The 14807-nt window shown below is 48.6% G+C and overlaps 1 protein-coding gene across 8 annotated transcripts in view; it reads left to right on the forward strand.

Annotated features, from left to right (window-relative positions):
* Positions 1-3891: 3891 nt before the first annotated feature.
* SLC8A3 (solute carrier family 8 member A3) overlaps positions 3892-14807 on the forward strand; it is a 116149-nt gene continuing 105233 nt past the window's right edge. For 2 of the 8 annotated variants that reach the window (XM_062619169.1, XM_062619170.1), the window contains exon 1: positions 3892-4524. The gene's annotated coding sequence lies outside the window, so the exon portion shown is untranslated. The remainder of the gene's footprint in view (positions 4525-14807) is intronic. The other 6 variants (XM_062619166.1, XM_062619171.1, XM_062619167.1 and 3 more) reach the window with 6 other exon arrangements.

Below are 14807 nucleotides of genomic sequence, written 5' to 3' on the forward strand. Positions count from 1 at the left end.
CAGAGTGGGTCAGAGAGTTTCAACCCATATTTCACTCCTTTCTGATCAGTGTGCACAAAGTACACAAAGAATGAGCAATGCTTCATCCTTCATTGTGCATCTGTGGCAGAAAGACATCTGCTAGGATTTGTGGAGGAATTGCCCACTGGTCACAGGAAGTGCCATAAAGAGAGCATGGACTGTCCCAGGTGTCCCACGGCTTGTTTGATAGGAACTTGTGCATTGTTGAGGATGTGTGAGTAAAGCCCAGTTTGGCTCTTGAAGCTGTAGTCACATGTCCAAAGCAGGCTTTTATGGGGGAAAAAAATGAAGCACAGAATTTTACAGTTAAACTGTGTTCATTGGCTCAGTAATCATGGACAGCCTTGAAGCTGCTTCCTACATGGTGGCTCCTTTCCTCTTTCCCCTAGAAACTAATTTTTTCTCAGACTTGGAACTTCATTTCAAGGCTCTGCAGATGCATCATACTAATAAATGTCACATTATCCCATCTCTTCTGACAGAGACGTGAGCAGGCACCTGATAAAACCTGATGAGGGAGGAAAAGCAAAGCTATGAAAAAGCAGGCTGGCACATAACCCAGGTTCAGCGAGAACAAATCTTGAATGAGAGAAGGGTTCTGTGCCATGCCCTTAGGTACAGACTTTGGGTCAGGGGCAGTTGAGCTGCACGTATTCAAGCAACAAGGGCAAATGTAAATAGTGTTTGCAGCTATTCTTGGGTCACTCAAACAAGGGCTGAAAGATCAGAGGAGGAGAGCAATATGGTGCAAACAATTCCTATAGCCTTGCTCGGCTAGAAGTTTTCCAAAACCTGGAGTCAAACCTGCAGCTTGTGATGTCTGCCTTAATATAGCAGTAATATTGCTGTATCCACCTGACATTTTGGATGGCAGCTGTGTAAAATTCTTACCCGTATGAGCTAAGTGCATAGCTGGTGGATGAAAGGGAAGGAGGAAGTTCCTTCTGAGTCAGCCAACACGCTCCCAGAGTTTCATCCAGAACTTGCAGGACACTGGCAGGTTTTTATGTCAGTAGATGACATTGGCCTTTGAGAGCAAGCCAATGCCTGGTACACATATTATCAACAGCACTACCACTGGATATGTCCTGCTGTCCTCATCTTTATTATCAGCATGGTTGCCAGCAGAAGACTGAAGACGTGGGATGTTTAAACCACAGGTTAAGTTAGGAAAATCCTCTCTAGTCTTAGATGGACAAGGAAAGGAAGAACAAAGCCTGCATTTCTTGTTCTGCTCCAAATCTCAAGAGCCTCGAGACAGGTTTGAGAGTGGGGTTAAGGCCCTGATTGCTCATAGGAAAAGCACCCAAGTGATGCCATTCTGGTTCATGAGTGACGTTGCTTACCTGAGCTTTTGGTTTCAGGTGATCATGGAGGAGTCTGAAGGGGAATGGGTTTTGCTTTAAAAATTTGGTTTTTTTTTTTTTGTTGCTGCACAAACTATTAATTAAGCTTGTTATTCATAGGGAGTGAGAAAAGCTTTTATGAAAGAAATGGTGTGTGTTCCTTATATATATATTATTTGATATAGTATTTGATAGTCTTCCAGTGGTTTTGGTGATCTGGTGTTTTTTTCCAGTGTTTTGGTTTTAGGTGAGGTAATGCTTGAAACATCAAATGATTTTGGTATTCATTAAAAACTGACATCCAGGCTTGCTTAGCAAGGTTGTGCTAAGCAGCCCAGGAGTTTGAAATCCCTGTATTTCATTTGCTAAAGCTAACATAAACAAGGGGGGGTATTTTTTGTAGTATTATTATATAAAGGGTTTTGATGCTTTCATCCTAGCTTAGTACCTTGCAAGGACACCTTTAAGACTAAGGAGACGAAAAATTTCTTATACTTCCTCTTGTGATGAACAGTTCCTACCTGAGCTGAGCAATGTAAGACCAGGCCCATATGGAAGGAAAGGAAAGAGGGAAATGCCTGGGAGCATCTCTTAAACAAATTAGGCATGATTTTACAAACTGAGTTTAGGAGATGGAGTGAAATGAAACTTCTGTGTACAATAAAGAGCTCTGCCTTTAAGTTATTGTCAACTGTAAATTTGTGTGTCACCCCCAGGCCTTGTGCCTGCTCACAAGCAGTTGGTACCACCATTCCTTGAGTCCAGACCTGCTCTCATCGAGCCTTAAACATGAGCAGTTGTTTGGAACTGCCATCATGACAATGAGCCGGGGCAGTTTCTTCTTCTCAGTGCTGGAGAAGACTGGAGAGCTGCAACCCTCTGGGTCTGTGCCCCCTGGCACGGGTGTGAGGTTTGGAGATTGGGTGACACTGGACAGCATCAGGGTCCCTGCATGCATCATTTGTTTTAGCCATTGATGCCGAACTGTCCATAAGGGCTCTTCCACAGCTCCAGTGGTACTGCTGAGAATTCTAATGCCCTGGGCCATACATGCACTGTGTTCCCTGAGGCACTTGGAAGTCCTTCTCCTTCCTGAAGTCACACAGGGTCATCATCCAGCCATGCAGCCCTATGTGGGGCTGGCTGGCACCCCAAGCTCAGGCACCTCAGCACATGTTCAATGTCATTTTGTTCTCTGGCCCATGTGCATCCTATGCCATGTTCCCACCTCATACATTGCCTTGCTTGGGTTATTTGGGGACAGCAGGAGTGCCAGGTAGCATATGAGGAGATACAGAGCTGAGCCCAGGACCCACAGGATGTTCTGCACTTCTCTATGCCACCATGTCCTACTCATTCACCCAACCTGGCAGCAACTGAATCCCCTTGTGGCCTCTTCTGCCTGCCCCTTTGTCTCTGGGTTGCCATGCCCTGCTCTAACAGCAGTAAGTAGCCCGGCCAGAATGGGTAACTGCTCTTCCAGGTCTCTGGATCCTTTCTGTGTTGCTGAGGTGGGCAGCCAAGGGCTGCTGAGGTAAAAGCTGTTGCCCAGTGTGAGACTCAGGCTCACATTTCTCATGGCAGTTTACACAGCTGCTTTTGACAGGGATAGTTTGCACTTGTGCATGTGCTTGGGTCTCACCAGAAAGCTTCTGCTCCCTCATCACCTCCTGGGGTAAGGGGAGTCAGCAGGGATAACAGAGTAGGGACAGCTGCTCTCTGGGGAATGGAGCAACCCATCCTTTGGCAGTATAGCCCTGTACTGGGGATCCTTGCCTTATAGTACATAGGCTTGCAGGTCCTTTAAAGAAGTGAGAAGCCATGCCAGAAGGTAAATCTCCTGGAGGCACACATCTGCCTGTAACTGCTGTGTCAAGGACAGAGTGGAGACAAACCTATGTGCTAACATCTTGATGTGCCTTGTGCAAGGTATAAAGCTACTGTCCTGTTCCATGGCCTCGGAAACCAGCCCTCAGTCGTCTTCTGCCAAAGTCAAACAGCAGCTTTGGAGGCAACATGTATTTTTTACCTTAAAATGACTTGATGTCTCACAACTTGTTATTTGACTTCAGCTGAAAAAAATGATGGGGTGGTTTCTGCAAGCACAAACCAAAGCATGCAGCTTCAAATGGATCCCAGGACCAACTCTGCCTGTGTAATTACACTGCCTATATTTAATCTCTCAGAAGTGTTTGGCAGATGCTTTAAATTTCAGATATGCAATTTCTTATGCTCTGAGGCTTGGCTACCTGTTCTTCCCCTCTCTTGCTTGCAATACATGAAGTCAAGTCAGTATACTAGGAGGGTACAGGAGTGATCACCGCTCAGTAAGTGCACATCTCTATCTATATATACCCACGAAGCCCTCCTGGAGAGGTGTGTGTGTGAGTGTGTGCATGCTACATGCAAAACATGCTCTGCCTTTATTTATTTAGGAAGGGGGTTGCTCTGGTTTCGTCTTGCCTTTCTTTAAATGATCTGAAAATCTCCCCCTGGGTTCAGGAGAATAAATATGCATGGCTTGTAATTTGTTGCAGCTCTCGCTCCCAGCTGATAGGGTGACGTGGAGTTTGGAGGCTCGCAGATTGGCTTTTTGATTTGGCTTCTTGCTGCAGTTGTGCAAACCTCGCTGGCTCCCAGGAACCCGGCTCAGCGCCTTGCCGTGCTCCGTAATGCTGGGAAGCCTGGACGGAGCCCCGGTGGTGTGAGAGCGGGAGCGGGGGAAGCCCGGCACATTCAGTGGCAATCTGGGGTACAATCCATTTTCTCTTTCCCCCTCCCTCGACCCCCGTTCATCTCCATCCTCCTCCCCCTCCGCCAGACCTCCCTTCCCTCCCCAAACTCCACCGCACGGAGCTGAAGATCAAGGCTGGTGGATTTATCAACATTTTACATCCACCCCTCACCCCCTTTTCCAGATGCACCTCCCCGCTCACCCTGACAGCTGCAAAAGAGAGCACAGGTTTTGTAGCGAGCAAGGCAACTTGGACTGACATGCAAAGGCGAACCCCCCCATGCCCGCACGCACCGTCGGTGAATCACCGGGAGATGCGATGAGCTCCCGTTAGGAACCGGAAGGATTTGTACTGGGGAGAGAGCGGAGCCCCCACCTCCCCCAGCCCGACCCTCCAAAAAAGTCAGGAAAGCAAGCAGAAGGGTAAGTAAGAGGGTGCTGCCCCTGCTCCGTAGGAGACGCTAGGCTGGCGGTTAAGTTTCCTGCTGTCAAGAGGGGCTTCACGCCTTGCATGGCGATGGCCGAGGAGCGAGGGGCTCTTCCCAGGCTCCTCTCGCAGCTGCGGAGGGCGGACACAAGGGGATTGAACGTTGCCCGGGCGCTGGCAGCTCGGTTCAATGGTCCTGTTTTCGCGGAGCCGCGGCGGCTCCGTGTGTTTGTGTGTATGTGCGTGTGTGTGTGTGTGTGTGTGTGTGTGCTGCGGGGGGAGGGCGCTGCGGGATGCATGGGTGGGTGGGTGGATGGATGGATGGATGGATGGAGGGATGGATGGATGGATGGATGGATGGAGGGATGCGTGGATGCGTGCCGGGGAGGGGGCGCCGGGCCGGGCTCTGCGGGGCCGGGGCCGGGGCCTGGAGAAGGGAGAGAAGGAGGGAGCGGGTGGTGGGAGCAGCCCTAACCTGCGGGCCCGTGTGCATCGGCCCCGGGATCCCGCCCGCCGCCGGGCGGGGGTGCCCCGGTGCGGCTCGGCTCTGTGCGGCGCGGCCCGCAGGGATGCCGGGGAGCCCGGGAGGGGGAAGGCGGCTGTGGCCGGGGCTGCCGGGAGGGGTGAGCGGGTCTCATGCAGTGCTATAAATCTCCCTTTCCCCCTCCGTTATTTTTTTTTATTTAATCTAATTGTTTTAATTTTCATCTTTTCCCGGGAGCATGCGGGGGGAGGGGGGGGGGAAGGGGGGGAAGGGCAGGGCCGCGCCGCTGTCCCAGGCAGCTGTCGCGCTCCGTCCGCCGGGCCCAGCTTGTTTATCCCGGGTGTCAAATATAGCTGCTGCGCCAGGCTCTGCTCTAAATAGGGCACGGGGCCGGTTGCGGGGCCCCCTGCAGCCCCCGACTGGCGGAGGGGGAGAAACAATACACACGCATGCACGCGTACGAGCTGACCTAAATGTTGGGTTATTCCATGCTCTTCCTCCCTCCCAGCCTTGCTTCAGGTTTTCCTTTTTTTATTTCACCTGTGTCTGAAGTACTGCTCACCCCGTGTGGGAGATGAAACCCTTACAAGTGTATTTGGGGTTTTTGGTTTTCAACTGTGATTTTAAAAATGTGAGGCTATGGCCGTTTCCCCCTTCACACACACCCCCACACCCACACCCCAAGTGGATCTGTAGTGTAATGGTTGGGCTCCTGGCTCCTCGTTTTGTTTCTGGGCTTGTTCTGGGGATTTCACCCTAGAAATCTGTTTCAGATTTAAGGTGAGACACTGGAGGAGCAGTGGGGGTGAGAGGGGGTGCCTTATGCACATCCTTCACTACTCGTGCTTATATGTATGTTCCTTTAATTCCCCACATCCATTTATAGAGCAAAAGGGTGATTTTGTTGAGCTGGTTTTTATTTCTGGAGAGGACAGGGCTGGAAGACTTAGGTAACAGTCAGCAGCATCTTTCCATTCAAGAGTACTCATCATCCCGTGCTCCCTGTAGCCTGGCTGGAGGCTCAGGAGAGGAGAGCTGGCTTTGGGGGACTGCTAAGACACAGATGCCTTGAAGATGCTCTGTAGGTTTGGTGCAGCAGGGAAAGGCGTCGCTCCCCCACGGCACAAGCATTTCTAGGGAGTCCCTAATGCTGCTCTGTCCACTGGCGTTGAAGGCGTTTGTTTACCCTGCTCATGGTTTAGCTGAGACAGTCATGCTTGGTGCTTATGTTCAGTCTCCTGTGGTCAACTGGATCAAGACTTACTTCCTGAGCAGAAATAGTGATGTTAGAAAAGAGCACATCCTGCTACTGCTGAGGGCTAGCAAGGAGCCCTCAGTTCAGCCACAAGTGTGCAATGTGATGGTAGTCAGATCTGTTGCCCCCTGTTGTAAATAAAAGGGTGTAATATCAGCCAGGGTGGGGAAGGAGAAGACTGGGATAGAGATACTGCACCTGGGTATAAGGTGCAGTACAGCAGTCTCCTCTTTTTTTTTTTTCTTTTTTTTTTTTTTTTCCCAAGCCATATATGAGCCTTGCTTTAGGAAGTGGGTGGTTCAAGCATTCCCCAAATGCCCAAGGTATGACAGGTTGTGGTAACCCCTCACTGAGGTCCTGTTGTGAGAGCAGTGGAAATGCAGGTAGGCTCCTGCTGGGCACATTGTTTCATCTCCCTGGGTCTCATTTGTATTGTTAATGATATGTTTCTACCTGTGTGAGGATTTGGTGAGGACATGGTTGCAATAACTAGTGGGTGAGAGTGTGAGAGAGGGAAGGCAGATGCATAGCCACCTGAATGCCACTGTGTGTAGCGCTTGTGCCTGGCAGAGAGATTGCCCCCTTCCTCTGCACAGCTGCCACTGACAGGATGGCACCTGGGATAGCAGATGCTGTTGGCAGGTGGGATAGTCTTTTCCATCACTCTAGGCAGTGCGGGAAGCATGATCTGCGGTGTCCTGAGCATCAGTACCCAGAACAGGGGAACGGATGGGAGCTGGATGCAGAGCATGGCCTGGGGCATGCACCACTCTGTGCCCCATAGGCTATTGTTGGGACCGTGTGAGGATGAGAGCTGCCCCGTCCCACTGGAGCAGACTTTGTTGTGGGGAGTCATGAACAGTTGTTCTGCATGGTGGTCGAAGGGCACTTGGGCCAGCTTGGTTGACTTGTAGGAAGGAAAGAGGTACGCATGGACAAATCCAGCCTCCCTGCTTCCTTTGCCTTCCCCTGGAGCTGGTGGGACTGAACTCAGATGAGGCTGGTCTGAGCATGGCAGATGCTATGACATTGCTGGTTGGACAGGTCGAGGGATTGCTAAGGGCCTGGGATGACCTGCTGCTGTGTTGTGCCTGATCCACGCGTATCACTGCTCCACAGGGTCCTCCCTGTGACAGGCATCTCTAGCCCCAAGGCAGGGAAGTGCCATAACGGAGTGTGTCAGCACTTTTTGTTACAAACCCAGTTAAGATGTATTCCCTCTGCCAATATTTTCAAGTGAAGCACTATATAGATAAATGGTCTGTCTGTCAGGTTTTTGTTTGCTTGTTTTAAACAAACAGCATCAGTCTCCTCCCCTAAGCTTCCCCAATGACCAAGTGGCGTTGACAAATAGTTCCTTGTTCTTTGTTGCTATTGCGTTTCAGATGCCTTTCATGTGCTTCAGCAGTTAAAAAAAAAGCTTTGATTGCTGGCCAAAAATTTTATCTTTTTTTTTTTTTTTTAACTCAGGTAGTAATATCTGATTCTATGTTAAAAAAAAAAAAAAAAGAAAACAAAAGCCAATGAAGGAAATTAAATTACACAGATAAAAACATCTTCTTAATAGGGAGAAAAATATCTCTGAAGCCCGGAAATTGATAGTTGTGACACTCTGTCTACCATCACCCACTGTGTTTAGGTATTGTGGCATAGATTAATACAATTGTTGATTTGCTGTTTAGATAATGGAAACTCCTAAAAGCATCAGCCTGGTTGGGGGCCCAAGTTTCAAATGTCTAATAAATTATAGTCTTTGTCCTGGAGTCTTCCATGCATTGAAAGATACACGAGATCACAAGCTGTTCTCAGGGCAACCTTAAAACACCTCTGTGCTTCTGAGAGTGTGATTCTGTATTGGCTGATTTCAGTGATGGTGGGGCTGTGGGGTTTGGGGTGAAGAGCTCACTGTTCTTGCTTCACCAGGATGAAATCCAGGAGCCACCTCACATGATTCCTCCTGTAGGCTCAGTGGGCTGCTACACCACTTGGGGACTAACATAATACAGGCGGTAGTTGGTTTCCCTCCTTCCCCTCTGCTCTTTCTGCCTTCGTGCTTTAAACCACGGGCCGTGGCTGAGGGCAGTCACAGGTCTGTGTGTGAAGTTCAGCACCGTGGCCTCCCGGTCTCCCCTCCAGGCAGTTCTGACACACGGTTTTGCAGGCATAGCAAGACATTAGGTGGCAGGGATGAGTCATGTCATCCTGAAGGTACTACCCCCCTCCTATCTTGTCATGACAGTGTCACAATGAGAAGACCCAGATGCCATTGTTCCTGTGGTACAGCATCATGAAGTAATTACCTCACCCCATAAGGCGCATTTATAAGCAGGTGATGATCATGCCCCCATGCTCCTTCAGCTCTCAGTTTTCTGGCAATTCTGTCTTTAAATCCGCTTGCTGGAGCCTTTGATCACACAGCTGAGCTGTCGTTGATGTCTCTTGACAGTTGACATCATGGGAGAGAGGGGTGCTTAGGGCTCTTAACATTTCTTTTATGATAACTTGTTTTCTAATGAAATCCTCCAATGAGGATTTTCCATCATAATAAAACAAGGAGCTTTTCCAGAGCACTCTAGATTTAGGGAGAAGTTTCTGTTTCCATTCAGCATTTCCATTCAGTAGCAGATTATTTCAAGGCTGAAAAACTGGACTTGCTGTGTTTGCTGCCTTCTCTACTCTGCTGTCTTTTTACCTAAGCCTCCTAACTCAGGAGAGCAGCAGAGACAGCCAGGTCAAGAGCAATCAGAAACACTAAATATCCTGTGCTGCTGGGCATGTTTTGCAACCAGGGAAGCGTCAAAGAGTTTTAGAAGCTATAGACATATGAAACTGCATTGCCAGTGCTTTCATTGTCACCCTCTCCTAGGCTGGTACTGGGAGGCTATCTCAAAGCAAATGGAAGCACTCTCCAGCATCAACACAGAATACGGTTTTAATCAAAAGAAATGTAGTGATGTAGGTATGTACCTGTGAGAGGGCACTTACATCTGACTGCTGAGGTCATGTTGAAGGTGATATGTCCAGGAGTGAGTGGGGGCTTACAGTGTTGATAGTGCCAAGCGCCCTGCAGATGTGTCTGCATGCTGCATGATGGTGAAAGCTGGCTTCCTTCCCGAGGGACACAGCTTCCCAAACCCAAACTGGAGTAATGATCTGTGTGAAGAGGCTGTCCTTTTGCCCTCCATACTGTTTGCTCTCAAGAAACTTTGGTTTGGGACATTGAGGCCTGGGTGTCACCTTGAGATGGACCTTCTTTGGTGGGAAATAGTATTTTGAGGTTGAGCCTAAAGTTCACCTTAATAAGCGCCTTTATCCTCTATCCTCTTCCACAGTTTTGGTTGGGATTACTCAGTGACTCTTGAACATACATGTTGGTTGGGAAAAATGGAGGTGAAGATGTGTCTCTTTCTTTGTGTAGCAGGATGAGGCTGTTAAATGGCTCAGAAGGTGTTGCAGAATTCACTGTTGCAAGAGGCAAACCTGCCCCTGCCATGCTTGTCATTTTTACCTTGGTTTCTTCCCACCCTGGCTGCTTGCTCCTGCTCCTCTCCTACCTGTGCAGGGTACTGGCATGGAGGCGTGGGTGGCCTGGGTTCAGCTTGCTTTTTAGCCAGATCAGCTCCTGGTCCTTATTCATGGCATAACCATGCAAACAGCTGTGCTAACAAAAAGGGGAGAGCTAGTGAAGAGTGGCAACAAACGGCTGGAGGTGGAAGATGTTCAGGTTGGCTTAAGAAGCCCTGCTTCCACCTGTAAAGCTGCCGCCTGGATTGCCTGCAGCAGTTAAGGCTTGGAGTTGGTTCAGCCTTGAAGTCTGCCCTTGATGAGATGGATAGTCCTGAATGCAAATTAGTTGCAAAGAACCTAAGAGTCTAAGAGTGATGGGGTCTGCAAAGCGCTTCTTAAGCTATGAAGAGGCCCAAGAATCAGCAGGGAAAAAAAGGACAAAGTGTTTTGAAATATAAAATCTTCCCAAGAACATGCACAGCAGTTGATCCTGATCTAAAAAATGAAAAATCAAACAGCAAGCCTAGGCCAAGCTGTTTTACAGGCCCAACATGCCAAGTGGACTCAGGTTCCTCAAGAAGAGGATAAAATGAGAACTTCCTCTCCGCTCTCAATTCCTTCAAGTCCCTTGAAAGCTTCACAGTAGCACTCAGCACTTCATCAGCAACAATCTCTCCATGTTGAAGCCTCCAGACTGCATTCCCTGGCAGTGCAAGTGGGAGTGGTGCCAGCTGTTTTATTAGGTTTGCACCCACAGAACCCACTAGCAGGGAAGGACCTGACTCCTTGTCCTCATAAGGCTGCAGCGGGCTAAGTTTGTGCTGCTGCCCTGCACTCACTGAGGGTGCTGCTCTTGGCCAGTGTGTGGGTCCTGGGAGAGCTGCCTGCTTTAAGGCTAACTGGGGGCCCCTGTGTGAAGACATGGGGACCAAAGCAAGGTGGAGGTCTCAGTGTTGTTGTCTTCAAGATGCAAGGCAAGGTTCTGTGTGTGCTTTTCCTTTGCAAAGGATCCCAATGAAGGATAATAGCATGCTGCTGCTTTTGTTTTGGCAGCCCCCTGATCAAGAATGAGCTTTTTGAAACAGAAAGCAAGCAGAGGAGATGCAGCTGGAGTTAGATGTGGTGGGGTATTCTCCTAGAGAATGCACTAGAGTTTGCCCTGACATAAATTACCACCTGCTCTGACTCTATAAACATCATTTTTTCCCTTTCATTTTAATCTTCCAGATTAGTTTCAGGTTCACTTCTTCTGGTAAATGTTTCCTTTTTCTCTAACTTAAATATTTAATCCATCTCCTCAAAGCTGACCTGACAGATGTTTCCCCTGGTGACCCTGCGTGCACAGTACACTTTATGAAACCCTGGCTTCTGTGGGACAATGCAGCACCAGCAGTGACCCTGCTGGTGTCCCAGCTAAAAATAAAGCCCGTTCCTCCTGGCAGAATTGGGGTTTGCTTTTAAGTAGGTAGGCAGTTTTACCCATCAGCTGCACTGTGCTCTTGTGCCAGGCAGAAGGCACAGTTTAACCTTCAGAGCTCGGTGGAGCTGCCTCCCCTCTGGGGATTTGCACCAGGAGACTGAAGGTGAGATGCGCAGCTGCACTTAGTTCACCTACATCCCTCCCAGAAAACTGCTGGCTTCCCTGTTGCCTGGCTAGATCCGTGTCCTTGCTGCTTTGTGCATCCCAGTGTGACACAACCAACCCTCCATCCCCCAGATCTGGCCATTTCCCTCCTCTGCTTTTTCTTCTAAAATAAATAAATAGATTTCTTCATGATTCTCCAGTAACTGCCCCAAGTACCCAATTCCTGCAACAAGTCCATGCCTTCTAGCTTCCCAGTCTTCTAACAGCATCCCTCATGTGTTCAAACCCCTATTTATCCTCTCTCCATGGCTTTCTGCCCGTCTGTCAGGTCCATATGAACTTGACTGCTGGGACAAAGCAAGAGGTCAAGAAGCAGATGCTCAGTTAAGAAGGGCTTTTGCAGCTTTCACCATACATGCACATTAGTGAGTTCCACAAAAGCTGGTGAGGTTGAAATATGCTCTGGAGCAAGAGGAGGGAAGCATCCAGAGGGTGGTGAATCTATGAATATTTTGAGTGTTTCCATGCACATCTATTTTTCCTTTGAGTCTTTGAGTACATTATTTACTTCTTATAGCATTGAGTTCTACAGGTTGCACAAATGTGTGGCACAGAGCTTAGGAAGTGCTCACTAGATAAAATGCCCTGAGTCTGGGAGCTTTCTGTTGGTGTTAGCCTTGAACTTCTTTTCACCTCATTGGCCTGTACTGTCCCTCAGACAAAAACTGATTCCCCACAGAAGGCTGAGGAAAGGAATGTGGGAGTTGTGCTTGACTGTGCATGATTCCAAACCTCATCTGCTTACTGTTGCAAAGAGAGCATGAAAAGGTGGCATGGTCGTAATTTGCAAGTGTCTGCACGGGAGCCAGCAGCTGTCAAGCACTGCTGGCTGGCTGCTGTCACCTAGGGTATAAGGGTGGTGGTCTCTCAGGTGTCACATTCTTATGCTCTTCATGAGCATAACATTAGCCAGTGGTGATGGCTTGCTGATGGGCTGGCCAGAGCACTACCTCAGCACAGAGGGCCAGAAGAGTGCCTGCTGCCTCTTGCTTGGCTGGTCACTGGGAAGGACCACAGGTGCTGTGGGAGGAAGGGTCAGGAGAAGGGGCATGGGGAAGTGTTTGTTTGCACGTGTGCAGGGGGGAGCAGAGGGCAGGGAGGATGGGTTGAAGAAGGATATTACTGCAGCATGGTTGTTGGGATACAGGGCTCAAATTAATTGAAAACCCATTTTTATTCATTTATCTGCTCATTGAGTTCCCACAGTAAGATGGATTAATTTTAAGGCTCTGCTTGTCTTTGAAAGTGACCATCCTTTTGTCAAAGACCTTTTGTGCTTGTTCTTTTACCCGTCCGCATCACTGACATGAATGAAATAGTATACTGGTGGCTCTGCCTGGGGTAAAGCTCTTCCTGTCCCACTGCTCTTCACCCGCTGGTGTTTGGGGGCTGTTGCTTCTCTTCTGGGCAAAGCGCTTTTTCCATCACTTGTGACAGGTTTCCAAGATGACAGGAGTTATTGTTACCAGTATGGTCAGGAAGAGCTGGGTTCAAGGCACCACCGCAGATGTATGGTTGGCAAGGAGAGGCTTTCTGGGCTGAGGGAGGAGGCGATGGGCGCTGAGTGTGGAGTAAGGGTATGAAAACAGATTGTTCATTTCTGCCATAGCTGTTGCTCAAGTCAGCCCTCCACTGAAACTCTCAGCAAGAGAGAGACCTTGCTATTTTCCTGCCTTAGCCTTGTCTTAGGAGAGATTTGGACTTAATTTTAAGTCTCAGTTTTAATCATCTCTTTGCAGAAGTGGAGGGAAAGATAGTTTCTGCAGAGCCTGAAGAGGGCTTAAGCTCCTAGTAGAACTGATGGAGACGTGGAACAACTAGCATCCATATGGAGGCTGTGTCCCTCAGAAACAGGATAGAGGCTGTCCTCTCTCTTTGCATTGGTGGCTTAAATAGATCGTATAGTGGGTGGCTGGGCAGCTGCATGGGCTGAGCATGTTATCCAAGCTCCTGTGTTAAGCCTGTCATTGCACCTTCAGGATGGGGCACTTGAGGATGCTGATCCAAGGTGATACGTGATACGGGGATCATTTTCTCTTTCCCTTGTCTCATTTCAGTGTATCTGGCTGATGTGGTCACCTCCCATGACTCAGCTGCTCCTGTTGGCAGGACTAGTTGTAGCAAATCCATGGCCAGCATGGAGCACTGGGAGGAGGGAGGAACCAGGCTGGGAAGGACAGGAATGCATTTGGTGTGGAGGAAGCAGGAAGATGCCCTTCAGCTGATGTATGTGGTGCAAGTTGCAAAGAGGAAGTAGATGAAGCTTTCCTTTTGGAGGTTTATGTTATATGAAATGTTGCCAAAAAGCTCCTCAGGCTGCTCTTACAGTAGAATAAGCTGGCTCTGCTGACTTGGGCTCATTGGACCTATGCTGGTATACGCCAGAGAAAATCTGTTCATAAGGATCCTCTCTTGCTTCTCTCTTGCCAGCTGATGGTATGCAGGTTGACTGGGCTGGAAAGATAGTCCTAATTTTTAGGATGACTTTGCGTAAAAGGAGGCTTTTGGAAGGGAGGGCCAAGGGACGGAAGCTGATGTAAGTAGTGCTCTGAATTCAATGGAATCCTATCTCTTCCACTTGGGGATGAACAACAGCATGGTTATGATATACTTTGCCAGGAAATTCTTCAGATACACAATGCCCTGCATTCAGTTTTAAAATGTTCCTCACTAGCTTCTAAGTTAAGACTTGCTGACTGCTGGGAATTAGAAGAGTATCATTGCTGGCATAGTGGAAATGACAAGAGAGGAGCCTCATCCTTTTCAGACAAGGAGCTTTGTTGTATGCACTGCTCCCAAGCTGGGATACACATATAAGTAATCCTGAGTTTCTGAATCTCCTTGAAGGATCAAGTCACACATTTACCTGGTTTAGCTCTACACCTTCTGGGTGTGGAACCTGCCCAGTGCTCTTGGCAGGAACCAAGAAATAAACCTAATACCTTTCCTTGGAGAAGACAGCAGTGGCCTCTTGTAGTCATCTGTTTGGTCTTCTGCAGGAATTTTGAATCATGTGGATTCAGTGGAAAACCTGTGATTTCAGTGGGGTCCAGGTATCCATGCAGGTTAGAGAACTGCTTTGTTAAGCTTCTAACTACCCTGTGGAATCTGCTCCTTTGTGACTCCTTCTGTAAAACAGCTGAGAGATGTTGAGGCTATGGATAGAGCAGAGGACAAAGTTAGGGCCGTTGTAACAGTGAGAGAGAAAGTGTGGGTATTGTGGCTGACTAGCTTCAGATTTCTGATTACTTACCCATAACAAGACAGAGTGGGACAGCCAGTGAGCAGGGCAGAGCTGTAGTCGAAACACAGACTGAGAGGGAAAAGGTGAATATTCCTGTCTGGTAATGCCATAGTGAAGGACAGATCTCCACCTATCTTTACTGTA

Source organism: Pezoporus occidentalis, unplaced genomic scaffold (assembly GCF_034315485.1).
Source record: "Pezoporus occidentalis ecotype Australia unplaced genomic scaffold, CSIRO_AGI_Poc_V1 ctg21, whole genome shotgun sequence".
NCBI lineage: Eukaryota > Metazoa > Chordata > Aves > Psittaciformes > Psittacidae > Pezoporus > Pezoporus occidentalis.